This window comes from Botryllus schlosseri, chromosome 3 (genome assembly GCF_051294905.1).
Source record: "Botryllus schlosseri isolate E-star chromosome 3, Bs_hap1, whole genome shotgun sequence".
Taxonomy (NCBI): domain Eukaryota; kingdom Metazoa; phylum Chordata; class Ascidiacea; order Stolidobranchia; family Styelidae; genus Botryllus; species Botryllus schlosseri.
Window position 1 is genome coordinate 30,174,133 of NC_137238.1, and position 15,821 is coordinate 30,189,953.

Genomic DNA, 15,821 nt, shown 5'->3' on the forward strand with positions numbered 1-15,821 from the left:
GTGACCGATGGCTGGCAAGTAATATAAACTAGATTACAATTTGTTTTAGATCATACAAGAGGTTTGGTTAAATGTGAGTACAGACCACAACGAGCAGTCTATAGAACAGAGACATGTACTTTGCCATTATAAATTACTTTACCATTAGTTTCCGATAACGTAAGCTGTAAGCTCCGATCACTTCGTTTGCGGTCAATTTATTTGTGATAGACCAATGGAAGTTCAGTAAAACACACAATCTTTTAGTCATGGCTTACTCTCACAATGCACACCAGCGTATCCGCGCAATCCAAATATATGGAAAATCAGCCATTTTCATCGACACCGCTACTTAATGACAAGAAATTGACTCATAAATTTTTGTCCGGCTCACGAGTCAATCCTAATTTTTGAAACGTCGAGCCAAGTCAAGTAATTTTTGCAAATTGACTTGAATCAAGTCATACGAAATAGGTGATCCGAGTCTGATCCGAGTCTAACTGACTCATGACTCAAGTCATCTTAATCCTCATTATCCATACTTTATTCGAAGTGTCAAGAAAACTCATCGAACTCGTCGGAAATTACTCAGACGGAAACCATCGAACTCGTCGGAAATTACTCAGACGGAAACCAAACTTGGACGATAAAAACTGATGACCATAAAATACAGCAGGACGGATGTAATTGCGGAGTGCTGGTCTAGAAAGTAAACCAAATCAATTTCAAAGATGATTCAGAATTAATCCAAGTATCTTCATTTATTGATGATTGACTATGCTCCGTATCAACCATATGCAGTTCGCGCAACATTATTTACAAGGCGGCAATTACATGTTTGCCTATGACCGAGAGGCCTGCAGGAACTACCGGAAAAATTTCACTAAAATGATTCTCTCGTGGGAGGTAACGGCATATACCAATAACCAACTAACCATGGTTAATTCGAGGCTCTTCTATTTTTCCAGTCGAACGAAAAGATCAAGGGTAAGTTTCAAAAAGTTGACTTATTACATACCGCACTTACGACCGGTGAGTGACTTGCCAAAGTAGGTTGGTTACGATTGATTGACTTAATTCTGATCCAAAAGTTGATTTGTCGCCGGACTTGAGCAAGTCAGTATGTGCTTGACTTGAGACCTATTTAGCAAGTCAGTATGTGCTTGACTTGAGACCTATTTATGTCTAGTCCTGCACGGTTACTCGTGTCGAAACATGTCTGACTGTGGCAATTGAAGTAATAAATTTGATTCGTAGTAGGCTTACAGCTACTTCATGCAAAAGTGCAGAGAGTGTGAGGAGTAACAGTATTATAGCCTATATGAAGAGATAAAGTAATATGCTGCAGCTGGGGCTGGGACCAACTGCAATAGCTTGTTCAGAACTAGAATCGGGAAAAAAAGTTTTGAGCAGAGTGTAAAACGTTTTTCGATACTTGCTACCGATATTGTCATATTAACAAGTTACACAGCAGTAGCCAACACCCCAATAGCACGGATTGGGTTTTTATGATGCAATAAACAAACATTTAATCAAGAACCGCATACGCCTGTTGGATTTTTTACATTAGATTGGTTGCATAACCATCATTGGCTGACTACCTACTCTACATGTATTGTAGTGTATTTCGTTCTTGATGTTGCGTGATTGCGGGTCAAGCTCACAGCAGAGAGTCACTAAAACGTCGAGCAAAGTTTTGTAACAAAGCAAGTAAAATTTGTGAGGTTTTCAAGGCGCATGCTCGTTCAGTGTTGATTTTTTTTTATACTGCGAACATCATGCATTTAGTGGTCCGCAGTTGAAGTGCAATATATTTCAACCAAATATGCTATAATGTGCAATACATTTCAACCAAAGATGTTGGGATCATTGCTTTGTTTTTAGTTCTGGGTTATAGTGATATGCTGACAGTGTTTATAGCCATTCTTGGTATTGTTAACTTCCTATTTGGTATATCATGCCGACAGGATGCTTCAATAAAGTACAGTAAAGTACAGTAGTTGGTGTATCGTGCGCGACTCTTGAATCACCCGCATACATGAGGTAGTCTGTATGTTACAGAGGAGCAGCCGATCAACTTAGAGGCCACATGGGGTTTGCAAGTGGGTCACTTGAGTGGTAATGACGTTATTTTAATCGCATCGACGAGTGATGCTTGAAATATCAAAACAGTCGTTACTCCACGTCCCATCTTCGTTGACGCCGAAAAACCTAGCTGATAACTATGTTCTACTTGTTGTTTTCCACTACAATCATGATATGAACAAGATTATTTGCCTCTACAAATATCGATATTATGAGTATCTCATCATTCTCGTTAATTTCGAGGATAAGAAACGTTTCAGAGTACGAGCAAACACACATTGCCGTTGTACCTTGCCCACCAGACTTACTACGAATATATGTTTGTAAGGGGTAAAGCGGTCGTCCACGTTATAGCTTCCTGAAGAATCATGTAAACAGGGCCCTTTTACGAGTCAGCTCGGAGATGAGGCGTGACGTCACCAGAGACGACTTGAACGCCAAGCCGAGTCGAACATGTAACCAGACCTATTGTCTCCGGCTTCAGCAGCTGTCGACTGAAACAGGCCAGGGGACATTCCTAGTCGACCAGTTCTAGGACTCCAATTACCGTGGAAGGAAGTCGGCTCCAAAGAGTGGTCGAGCGACGTCGGCCATGACCAAGGTTCATTTGAATGTCCGCGGGGAAGCTGAGCGTCAAGTTCTTGTGACCTTACGTGGTTATTGTGTTGCCGTTTGCCACTTGTAACGGAGCGTGATTATCGTTGAATCGGCGTTCGTAATTTGTAGGCGGTATAAGACACTCAACTTCCGCGTCGGTGTCTTTCAAGAAATTTTTCGGGAGACAATATAATGAACTAAAAAGAAGCTGGGATGTTGACCATTTGATTCATACATCCAAGGGCAACCGACCGCCAGTGTCCCTGATAGGAACAAGGAGAGCATTAGCGTGCTTCGTCGCAGAACGTATTGTGATAGTAGCACATCCACGCAGAAGTACTGCTGCTATCTGTAAGTTAATCGCATATTCTGCGTCTGTTGTGTTACGTGCGAATCATAGCAAGACTCCGTCCTTGCAACGTGCGAGCCATGGCAAGTCTGCGTCTGTGCAACGTGCGAGCCATAGCAAGTCTGCTCGGTTGGCAAAGTCCCTAGGATCTGTGATATTTTGCTCGACGAGTACGAGTCGTATGTATAACCTCGTGCATATGCTGCAAGACATGTTCGACGTCCATGAGCGCGGGAGTCTTTGGATTGCTCGAACGCGGCATGCTGATTAGTCGCTCAGCGCGCTCTCGTTGTGGAATGTCGAAAATGTCAAGGAGGCGTTGATCAAGTGCTGTGTAACTGTTCTCCTCTAGAGGTTGCTCTGAAATGTCGACGAAACGACTTGCTGTTTCTTGGTCTAATGAGGAGATCACGTAGTAGAACTTCGTACGGTCTACTGTGATTCCTCGACTCTGGAACTGTACGTTGACCTGGCAAAACCAGGTGCGCGGCACAAAACGAAGGAAGCTTGATAGCCACTGCGTTCTCCGCTGGTGTATCTAAACCTAGCCACTGCGTTCTCCGCTGGTGTATCTAAACCTGTCTGATTGTAGGGATTCTGCTGCGTAAACTATTCAGAATTCTCTGGCTCGCGAGGCAAGAAGCGAGTAACAAGTTATTGTAAGCAGCACTTGAGCTAACTGAACATAGGTGTATGAAACGCCCAACAGTGGCCAACACAGCTGTATGAAACGCCTTTATATATAAAGCGAGAGAGCACTGTACGCTTCGATGAACACAGTGGTGGTGCCGCATGGTGTCGCCACATTATATTTTTTCGATCGCCAGTGCCAGTACTTCAAACGAATCGTAAATTGATGAGATTTTCCCAGAAATAGCGAAATGCAGAATGCTCCGACACGTGGATATCTTACCTTCACACCACCGTGGATGATTAAATTCTAACAGTCGCAAGGCGATAAATATGACAATTTACCATACCACTACCATACCAATTTCACCAACGAATACCAAGAACACCATACCACTACCATACCAATTCCACCAACGAATACCAAGAAAACAGGTCAACTGCATCTTCATAGACAACTTTGCAGAATCATGTTCAGAATTTTTTTCATACCGAAATTACCGACTTTCCGTGTTTCAACTCAATCGGAATTTGTCGTAATCTTGTCTCAAAGTCCCAATATTGGTATGTTTACAGAAAAAACAGAATGTGCATTGTGACGTCAGGTACATGACACATTTTCTCGTCACCGGTCACAGCGGCTGTTAGTGTTCTCGCAGTTTTCATTCTAGTGGGCAGTGTTCTCGCAGTTTTCATTCTAGTGGGCAATGTCCTGAAATGTGGTACACGCACAGATGAGCTAATTTCAAACAGGATGAACTTTATTTTATGAAAATTGGACGTGGGGGTCAAAAGTTACGTCACTTTGAAAATTAACAATTTTCTGATCATTTCGGGTTTACACCTTCAGGTTTCATCAATGCAATATTAAAGAAGGTGAAGCTAGATGTTAGACCAGTGGTTCTCAACCTTTTTCATCTCGCGGACCGATAAAATTTCAGAAAATGTCTGGCGGACCGGTCCAGAAAATGTCTGGCGGAACGGTCGACTTTCAAAAATTGAAACGAAGCCAAAATGTAAAGTATGCAACCGTGTTTGCAGTTATATGGTGCTATAGAGAGTGACATTCAGAGGGTGATTGTCATTTAGAGAGTTTTGATCGTAACTTTATTCATCTTCACGATGGCATCCATGTGATTTTATGGTTGTGAGTCGAGGTAAAATTGCCTTGTCCAGATAAACGTGCTAATGCCGAGAGTCGTTTACAGTCGCGCCGACGGCCATGGATTCAACCGACCACGCCAACTCGAATAATATTCTTCTGTCGGACAATATCGAGAGAAGAAGCATTTCGGAGCCGAACCAAACACCTTACCGTGCTACCTTGCTCAGTGTTCACTACCACCAGACGCGGCTTATCTTACGAATACAACGCGCCGCACGAATACACCTTACACCAGCTATACCGGCCATCCGCAAATCCGGGCCGAAAAGCACTTCGTCAGCCAAACCTAAAAACGCTGGTCTACCGGGGACAACGTGAGGTTGTTCGTGTGTCGGAGTCAACATCAGTTATGAGCAGCGGGTGTTTTACTTTTTTCGGTGTGTTTTTCTCGGTGTATTTTTTCTTAATGAGTGGACAGCTCAGTACATAAACACTTCTTGAATGAACTGAACAGCAGTGGGTGTTTCTATTTATTCGATGTGTTTCTTTCATCTCGGTGTTGACTTTTTTTGACTTTTTTTCTGGCAAAAGGCAAAAGAATAGGAAACAAAGTGGGTTCTTCATGTGTCGGAGTCAACAGCAGTTATGAACTGAGCAGCGGTTCAGACCACGCTGAAGAGGTTCCGCCGGCAGTTGCTAGCAGTCCTGGTGCACCGACACTTCAGGACTCCTCTCGTGATGTGAGTTTCTCAATGCAAGTGCGCTTCTTTTACGCCAATTCTGTTCCATAAGACTAATTAGTAGTGCCTTTTTTTCGGTGTGTTTTTATCGGTGTATTTTTTTCGGTGTGTTTTTTTCGGTGTATTTTTTCTGAATGAGTGGACAGCTCAGTACATAAACACTTCTTGAATGAATTGAACAGCAGTGGGTGTTTCTATTTTTTCGGTGTGTTTTTCTTTCATCTCGGTGTTGACTTTTTTTCTGGCAGAAGGCAAAAGAATAGAAAGCAAAGTGGGTTGTTCATGTGTCGGAGTCAACATCAGTTATGAACTGAGCAGCGGTTCAGACCACGCTGACGAGGTTCCGCCGGTAGTTGCTAGCAGTCTTGGTACCCCGACACTTCAGGACTCCTCTCGTGATGGAGTTTCTCAATGCAAGTGCGCTTCTTTTACGCCTATTCTGTTCCATAAGACTAACTAGTAGTGCCTTTTTTTCGGTGTGTTTTTATCGGTGTATTTTTTTCGGTGTATTTTTTCTTAATGAGTGGACAGCTCAGTACATAAACACTTCTTGAATGAAATTGAACAGCAGTGGGTGTTTCTATTTTTTCGGTGTGTTTTTCTTTCATCTCGGTGTTGAGTTTTTTTGACTTTTTTTCTGGCAAAAGGCAAAAGAATAGGAAGCAAAGTGGGTTGTTCATGTGTCGGAGTCAACATCAGTTATGAACTGAGCAGCGGTTCAGACCACGCTGACGAGGTTCGGCAGGAAGTTGGCAGTCCTGGTATCCGGACACTTCGGGACTCCTCTTGTCGTTCTGGCAAAGGCCAAAGGAATGAACAACGTGAGGTTATTGTGTCGGATTCAATATCAGGTATGTCGGTCTTTCCGAGGTCACAAAATTTTCGAACGCGATCAAGGCATGCCGAGTGAAAGTATTGCTTGCCGGGAATTTATACTGGCTCATAGGTTAAAGCGAGTTAAAGGTATCCAATTACGTTACTGGGGCTAGATACGATCACTGATTTTTTAAAGATACAGTTAGCTAGAAAATCTCTAAGCCTTTCCAAATTGCGTTACTTAGTGTTAGCTAGAAAATCTCTAAGCCTTTCCAAATTGCGTTACTTAGTGTTAGCTAGAAAATCTCTAAGCCTTTCCAAATTGCGTTACTTAGTGTTAGAAATATAGCTACACAGGTGTTTGTGAATTATATTGGAATTAGAATTAATTCGCGAAAACTTGCAAATTGACTCGCGTTAAGCTCATATCAGAACAGTGGTTCTCGACCTTTTTGACCTCGCGGCAAACTTTGAAAATGAAAAATCGTTCGCGAGTTATCGTGTACTTACTATGCTACTTTTATCAATTTTACGAAAAAAATCGAACGAAAATTCGCCACCGTACTAGTACCAAACGAATATTTCGTTAATTCGTTAGAAAAATTCACTAAACACAAACTTTGCTGACCATCGAAATCAGACGACGGGCTTCTTCAGGGGGTAAGCGCTCAGAAGTTTGGTTTATCACGCTATGGGTGCGCAAGACAGTTTTCGAGGGGGCTAAAGAAGTGCTGTTACTGCCCTCCCTCTTACCAATTATCTCTATTTCAGTCCTTACAGTACGAGGTTGGGGGGGGGCTGGAGCACGATAAATTTTGAAGGAGGCGCTGGAGAAAATGGTTGAGAACTACTGCTCTAGACTACCCAAGGATGAGGAAGATTCCATGTATGCAGTCCATGAAAATATGCTACATTACTTCCACCGCTACGAATTGCATGACAATATAGGCTTAGTCAAGAAATCGCTGCTGCTTGCTGACCAAGACTTCGGAAGGTTCAGTGAATGCGTAGGTAGTGGCTTGTGGTCGGTAAAAGAAAACTGTGAAAGGGCGTCCCTCCACGAAATATTGGAAATGCCTGATGCGCAATGTTGCGACAAAAGTTCTCGGTCGAATGCATTGTCATCAGGCCCATTTACATGACGGTTTAAGTCAGTTTCGAAGCCGACTTGTCGATCCGACTCTCTTGTATTCGATGAAGAGAGAAAGGCAAACTGCTGCTCGAGCTCGAGCCTCAAGCTGTCGTGTAATGTGGTCTACGATCGGCTTGAGTCTTCGGCCATCGGCTTCCCGTGATTTGCGTACGAAGACGCTGGTTTTTGCCGCGCGGGATCTCGGCATCGTAATTCATGTTTTTCATCTGTTGTTGAGAAATTGGGCAAACATGGCAAGGAAAGGTGGGGTTACTTTGTATGTGCCCGTTTGTTTACGATGGAATGCATGTAATAATACACCAGTACCGGTGTAGCAACAGTGCTCTGTTATGACAGTTTTATTAGCGATTCCCTGTGTGTTCTTTGATAGTTGGCTTCGATCTGTAGTAGCCTAGTTGCTGTCATCAGTTACATAAAATGGCAAACAAGGTATAACGTTACATCTGTATTTCTACTTCTCAACTACAGTTCGGAAGATATGTGGATTGTACCGGTATATACAATTCGACTACGACATGCATATGCACAGTGAACCGATTGAAGAAACGGCTGTGCAGTGTGCTACATCGATACGGGAATACATGAACGATTGCTGCATTTCGTACATACTGTTCCGCTGGCGAAAATGATGTGAGGCGCGCGTGTGATGGAATGGAACTGGTGTCTCTCCCAAGAGGATGATATGGAGATTTCTGACTCTCCTGGTGATGATGAAGCACAGCGGTGTTGGGATTATTGCTTTGTTTTTAGTTCTGGGTTATAGTGATCTGCTGACAGTTTTTATAGACATTCTTGGTATTGTTAACTTCCTATTTGGTATATCATGCCGACAAGATGCTTCAATAAAGTCTTTACAGTAGTTGGTGTATCGTGACTCTTGAGTCACCCGCATACATAAAGTAGTCTGTTACAGAGGAGCAGCCGATCAACTAACATAAAGTAGTCTGTTACAGAGGAGCAGCCGATCAACTAGAGGCCACATGGGGTTTGCAAGTGGGTCACTTGAGTGGTAATGACGTTATTTTAATCGCATCGACGAGTGATGCCTGAAATATCAAAACAGTCGTTACTCCCGCCTACTCCACGTCCCATCTTCGTTGACGCCGAAAGACCTAGCTGATAACTTGTTGTTTTCCGCTACAATCATGATATGAACAAGAATATTTTCCTCTACAAATATCGATATTATGAGTACCTCATCATTCTCGTTAATTTCGAGGATAAGAAACGTTTCAGAGTACGACCAAACACACATCGCCGTTGTACCTTGCCCACCAGACTTACTACGAATATATATTTGTAAGGGGTAAAGCGGTCGTCCACGATACAGCTTCTACGAATATATATTTGTAAGGGGTAAAGCGTCCACGATACAGCTTCCTGAAGGATCATGTAAACAAGGCCCTTTTACGAGTCAGCTCGGAAATGAGGCGTGACGTCACCAGAGGTGGGGTGGAGTGGGGTGGGGGGTTGAAGTAGCACTGCTGTGTCTCAAAAGATTTCTTCTACCGACCTACAAACGAAGTTACGGAAGAGCGCTTGAAGACGTATTCGTGCTAGTGGCTGTCGCGCCCAGGATACAGCGCTCCTGTGCTTGCGGACACAATAATCAAGTGCAAAAATATCACGCCAGATTCTAAAGTGTGCACGTCGCTTCTAATGCCAAATTGGAGGAATAATATGTAACGTGCGTCGGTTGTAGATCAAATATAGTACCCTTTCATGTATGCTGCCGAGTTTCGAATTCTCGGTGCTGGGCGAAGTGTTACACATAAACTCCAAGCCTCTCATTTTAACGGCTAACAACATAACTCCGCAACTGAAAGAAAATGTATCGTTGTAGCACGCGAGAAATAGTGTTAACACGAGAAATTCTTGCAATAATAACAACGCCATAGCAACTTGTACGGGCACTGAAGTTACTATACGTCCTACTTGAGGATTTGGCCGCCTTTTCCAGGTTTTTGACAATGTCCTCCGAGGACGACTAATTGTCCACCTCGAAAGCTTTCAGGGTTAAGATAGTGGACAGATCCCAAGTGGAAATGGACATGAATGACGCTAAATAGAAAAATTCGTGGTTCGAACGAAAGTCTACCTTACCGGTACTCTAAATTTGCCACGATAATAATTCATTGGGGTTGAGTACATCTTCAATGCCGATAATGCAAGTGTTCTCGCTTCGAACTTACGCGTAAGCTCCATTCTCGCACTCTGCGCCACATTATCGTGCAAGACGGGAAACAATACACGGACCGGACAATATCCCGTCGCGGCCGTACGTTGCCCGTCCCTGACCAATACAAACTTTCGCCTGGCGGTCATTCTAAGCTTCGAATTAAATAACTGAAATTATCCTTTCGTTGTCGACAACTTGAACATCAACTTTTGGTGTAATGAAGTTAGGCGCGGCTATCAACCTAGGCGGGATGATAGGGAAAGCGCGTCGGCAGAACGTCAGGCCTAGCACCCTCCCGTCGAGGGAGAACATGTCACGGCAACGGTCTAGCTCAAGAGAAAAATAGGAGTCCGTACTCTTGACGATATTACCGAGGTTCAAGAAAGAATGCGAAGTAGCAAACGAAACTTTTACTTATGTAATTTGTATGTACATTCTTACGAGCAGGCGTTTCATGTTCTGAACAGAAAGCGTAACCGACTTGTATGCGAAATTGACACACGAGAACTGCTGTTTTCGCGACGAAGATAACGGCCATTCCAGCAAGGTACTTCGTGTCGGAAGAATCGGAGTACGCACAACTGTGTGCCGGTCTGAATTTGCCAGAACCGACCTCCTGTGACCCACGAAAAGAATCCACCGCTCAACTCGGCACCCCCGAGAGGCGGATCACCGCCGACGATCAACCGATTTCGGGTAAGTACGCATACGTGTACATTGCAGGGGTCATCACTCTTCATATGCCATATTTTGGGCAGAACACAGGATTTGATTGCAGATGGCGCAAGGGAAGTCACTTCGTATGTGACTAGCAGATGATAGTATGAAGAAATTGCTTGCTTCATAATAGGAACGGGCGATTGACCAGAAACGGTTCAAAGCGTATGCACGGTAGTACGAAACCGGGAACGGGCGGTTGGCCAGAGACGTCCCAGGTGATTCCTAGTGAGCGACAGACAGAATGGCGATTACACAGAACGTGACACTACCACGGTAATATAGTTGACTTCATCGAACGTCAATTGCGACACCTCGGTTCAGTACGACAAGATGATAATATGAAGAAGCGATAACGGTGATCCTCATTCTAATCGACTATAACATACGACCTGCAGCCGGCACGTTCACACAAGGAATGTCGTTACAAGCCGAATGCTAGCAGTCGATTGCATAGAACGATGTCGCGCGTAACCAACAGTGTTGGGATGACTCGAGTCATGACTTGACTCGAGTCAGACTCGAGTCATCTTTTTCGTATGACTTGACTTGACTCGAGTCACTTTGCTAAAATGACTTGACTTGACTTGACTCGGTGTATCAAAATTGTGGACTGACTCGTGACTCGGAGCAAAATTCACGAGTCAATTTCAAGTCATCAAGTAATCGGTGTCGATAAAAATCCCTGTATCTTGCATATGGTCGGACTGCTTGCCAAATGCTGGTGTAACCCGTGAGACCGACCAATTTTTCAGCGATCGTGTGTTTTACTGAACCTCCATTGTTCTCTCACAAATAAATTGACCGCAAACGAAGTGATCGACACCTACAGATTACGTTGTCGTAAACTAGTACAGTAATTAACTTAATAGCAAAATGTATATTTCTGTTCTCTGTTCTTTCCTTGACCAAACCTCATGTTTTCTTGAAATTGAATTCAAATATAGTTGATATAGTCCTCAACCATAAGCGCAGGCTTGAGTTGTATCATATCAATTTGTAAATGGGTATTGTATGGCATCTTATCAATTCGTTTCTCTATTCTCTATTTTGGCTAGTAACTATAAACTGAGGCTGTGCAATTACTTAAGTAGTTTAGCAGTTCTACGTACATGTGAGCAATACAGCGCCTTATTGCGTGTACATTTAACTCTATATTCGCTCATTGGTTCAGAATCAATGACCAATCAATCTGTATTTCAGACAGCTAGTAAAATGCAATGACGTAGTCATGCCTCATACTTTAAAAAGGCAACTTGACTTGAATTGTGACTTGACTCGTGACTTGACTTGACTTGACTCGACTTGACTCGAGTCACCTCCAAAAATCGAGTGACTTGATTTGACTCGAGTCACTTTCGAAAATCGATTGACTTGACTTGACTCGAGTCAAAATGTGCAATGACTCGAGATGACTCGTGACTCGAAGGTAGTGACTTGATCCCAACACTGGTAACCAATCAAGTCATCAAGGACGCCGTTGTAACCAACAACGCAGGCGTCGTCCAGCAGTTGTTGCTGTGACTTAGCAAGTCAGTCAGGTTAATCTGTGTCGCAATGCGCGCGAACATTGGATATTGCTATAGGGAATGCCGTGTATATACCGAAAGTACCATATATACCAGTCATTTAGGGTACATCGTCAATTAAACATATCCGTCTATCTGTCCAAGTTTTCGGTGAGCATAAGGGCAGTCATTTTCGGCCAAGGTTTTCTCGGTGCCGATCGTTCCGGCACACTTCCTGGATTCGCATGTTACATGGCCTTAAACTTCATATGTCTTGATGCGTCGTGGCACGCCGGCACGGTAATGACCGACGCCGAATGCCTATTTGTATAAATCATGCGTACTTCTTCGTGGGAAGGATACCCAATAACAAAAATAATATTTGGCAACATTAAATCGCGCGCTATGCGAAAATTATTTGTAAAAGTTGCAGAAATTTTCAAAAAAAAATCTCTGTAATATATATGTTATTTCACGCAAGATAATTTTAGACCCCCTCCGAGCTCGCCGCCCCCAATTGGGTGGATTTGAGGTGTGGCAGTTACGGCTGCACGGTAACCCCAAATCAACCGAGAAAGCGAATAAGGGACTCAGCACATTAAGGTGGTGTAATATGAAACTTGCAAAAGCAGAAACTACCATGGCATAATCATGAAGCAAAACCGACATATAGCAGCATTTATGTGAAATAAGACTGTTAATAGCATCTTTAAATAAGATACAAAACAAAGAGCGACAATTATGTTGGTTTACAATAAGTTGTAGTAATCGCATGGTCAAGAAATGAAGGACTACAAACATACTTATTTTTAAACTTGTTGAAAATTTTTAACAGGACGGGTGGCAAACACGTCTCCGTTCACCACAAATACAGGACATAATTGTTTGGTTGTTACGACGCCATATGGATATATGAAAAAGTCAGAGATGGAAAGCTTGGAAACAGTCTATTACTCTATTCTACTCTATTACTCTATAAAGTCTATTACTATTTCCGTTAGTTACCGTTAGTAAAATAGTATGGTCATCACTTCACTTATAGTATGGTCATCATCACTGCACAATCTTCAACAGCACTCATCCGCACCGCAATCTTTTCAGCCGCACATATGCGTACCACCCCACAGGTTAAAAAGCGCTGATATAGATTGTTAAGATAGGGTTACGCCCTCCTTTAGGAGGATTTGTTCTCCTTTTTCAGGTTTTTGAAAATGTCCTCCGAGGACGCCAAAATGTCCTTTTTTTGAGAATTTTGGTTACGAGCACACCTGTATATACACTATAAGTGGGTTGCCAGGTATCTGTGAAATGTGATCGAGCAATGCAAATCCGAGATACTCACTGGATCAGGCCACACGCAAGATGGAAACCACGCAGTAGCTATATCACTAAACTCACATATAAAACCTCATGGTTTCGCCGTCATTTGGAATGTCGCATATTGCAAGGTTAACATTTGAAGTTTATCGCATATACTCGCTGCGAAACGTCGTTTTCGACGAATAAGTAATAGATAGATGGTTTTGCTAAGTAATTTATATCTCGGTCATGCGTTAAGCATTATTCATGTCACATATCGGTTACTAAACTGCAATTCGAAGGTAATCAAATGAATAGGGACGGGTATGCTTTTACAATAACGTCCGGAGATGAAATTGCACAGCTTCAACAGTAATGTCATCAGTCATGCATGTTTAATCGGAAAGATTTTATGTAGGCCTATAGCGATATTTCTCACACTTAGCCTACCTCAAATCACATTAACCGCATACAGTGAACGAAGAATGGAACATCGGCACAGCTGAGCGCCTAAACGTAACAATGGCAACTAATTCAGACTTGTTTATGAATTTTGCTACAGACAGTTCAATGAAAAGTATTGATCGAAATAATGTTTACGGATCGATACATAACGCAATTGTATGTTGATCTTACGTATCTCGCATGAGTAAAGGTCATCGCTGATCGTATGATTTCACTCCACTCGTTGTACGTGTGTTATGCCCCACGAGAGAAATCTGACTGATATCCAGGAGTAATCCTAATAGGATTACAATGACAATGTGGGTATATTACCGCTTTAATACCGCATTCATACAATTCAACGAATCTAATTCCATGACTCATTTCGTTCAAACTGGTAATGCCTCAGTGCGAAGTGATACCAAATAAAGAGTTGAACGCCCTTCTCGACGCTCATCATCAATTGGTCCATACGAAAATAAAATTGTGATATCGTCGATACCTCATGGACGCCGTCAATCCACTGGAGTCCTAATGACATGATGGTTCAATAGTAAAACTCCGAGTCCGTACGACCATAAGCGACCTGGCAAAGCGATCACAACATAGACCGCGGAAATTAGAACCTTGTATTAGCGTTTAATGTCACTCTCTCTCTTTTACATCACCCACTACGATATCGCACTCTGACCCCCACGACACTATCCTAATTTGACGCACTGCAACACATCTAGCTTATCAAAAATGAAAAATCACGAAGAAAAATGGAATATAATATCATGAAGAGAATTGGTATTACAGCAATGAAAATGAATTCTACATGCGGTGGCATGGACAACGTCATAACTGAAGCTGCCATATATATATAGACCACCAATTTTCTCATTTAGGCTACTGGAAACAATGCATTTTTGATATATATACAATGCAGATAAATATGGCCACTACTCTAGGAATCACGATAACGCCATAGACAAAAGAATACTGAAAAATGGCATTGGTGTAAACTGCACGTTGTTAGGATTGTCGAGGTATTCCATTCTGAAAAAAATAAAAACAACATATCAATATACATTCAGGGGTCTAGAGCGATTTTATATCAAGTGTGACGGATAACAAGTAACATTTCGTAATACTTATAGATAATTGTAGAAGAGCGAAGGTACAGAACTTCAATATACAATTGACATATTCATATTACGATAACCCCGGATATTTTAGGCTCTGCATATAAACAGTTTATTCAATTCTTTACTATAATTGCTGAGGATCACGACGAAAATATTTGGGTTCATTGCTATATGAATATATTACGCAATCGAGAATTTTAAAAGGCAATGTGTAGTTTGATTGATCAGTAGTGGAACTGGAAAGAAGTAGTAACAAAGTACAATGTGGGTGTATCAACGCATATACTCCAATCCAGTGTCGGATTACTCGACTCACGTTTTTGGAATGGCCTGGAGTTAGTTCTTATCGTCGGTTGTAGAAAGTCCGGTAGACACCACCGATAGGTCAGTCTTCGACGGAGCAAACAGCTTCTTGTATTCGCCCGTTCTGATCACCGTCATGTAGAAAATCATGACGCCCTGTGCATAAGAATCCATTACACACTTCGTCGTTTTGCAAATCAAAGAAAATAGAACCATAGACATGATTTTATAGTATGTTTCCTAAATCACTCCTTTATAGTTTGCGATGTACTTGATATAAGTAGCAGTAAAAACTTTAATGAAAACTGGAAAAATAAATTGCAAAAAGCTGCATTAAAAATTCCTTCTAACAGCTTTTAAAACATTATACTACATGGATTCTGAGTTTTTAGGAAGCTGTGAAAAAGCAGCAGAAGTCACAAAATTTGCCCTAATGAATAATTAGGCCAGAGGTTCCCAACCTAGGGATTATCCTCTGGGGTCGCGAGGACGTAAATTAAATACTAATGACTAAATAATGCCAATTAGAAATGCCTCAGATGTCTTATTTCTGAAAATTTTAGTTCATTTTTAAAATGGAAAACAAATCGACCCCTGACGAATGTCAGGTATAGAAGGTATCAGAAGTGTCATTTTAAAGCGCCATCTACTGTAACGTAAGGTTAGTGTCTCGCCATCATTATAAAGATTAAAGTGTCGGGTGCATAGAAATCAATAAGACGGTAATTTTCTGTTCCGAGAAGTAGTTAACAGTATGATAAATACACAAACGCTCGGCCGAATACCT

The 15,821-nt window shown here is 42.2% G+C and overlaps 1 long non-coding RNA gene across 1 annotated transcript; it reads right to left on the minus strand.

Annotated features, from left to right (window-relative positions):
* Window positions 1-14,353: 14,353 nt before the first annotated feature.
* Window positions 14,354-15,634, minus strand: LOC145436352 (uncharacterized). Its single transcript, XR_013914278.1, has 2 exons — window positions 15,048-15,634; window positions 14,354-14,642 (listed from the first exon to the last, which is right to left on the minus strand). It is a non-coding gene; the product is annotated as an uncharacterized LOC145436352 (long non-coding RNA).
* Between the last annotated feature and the right edge of the window lie 187 nt (window positions 15,635-15,821).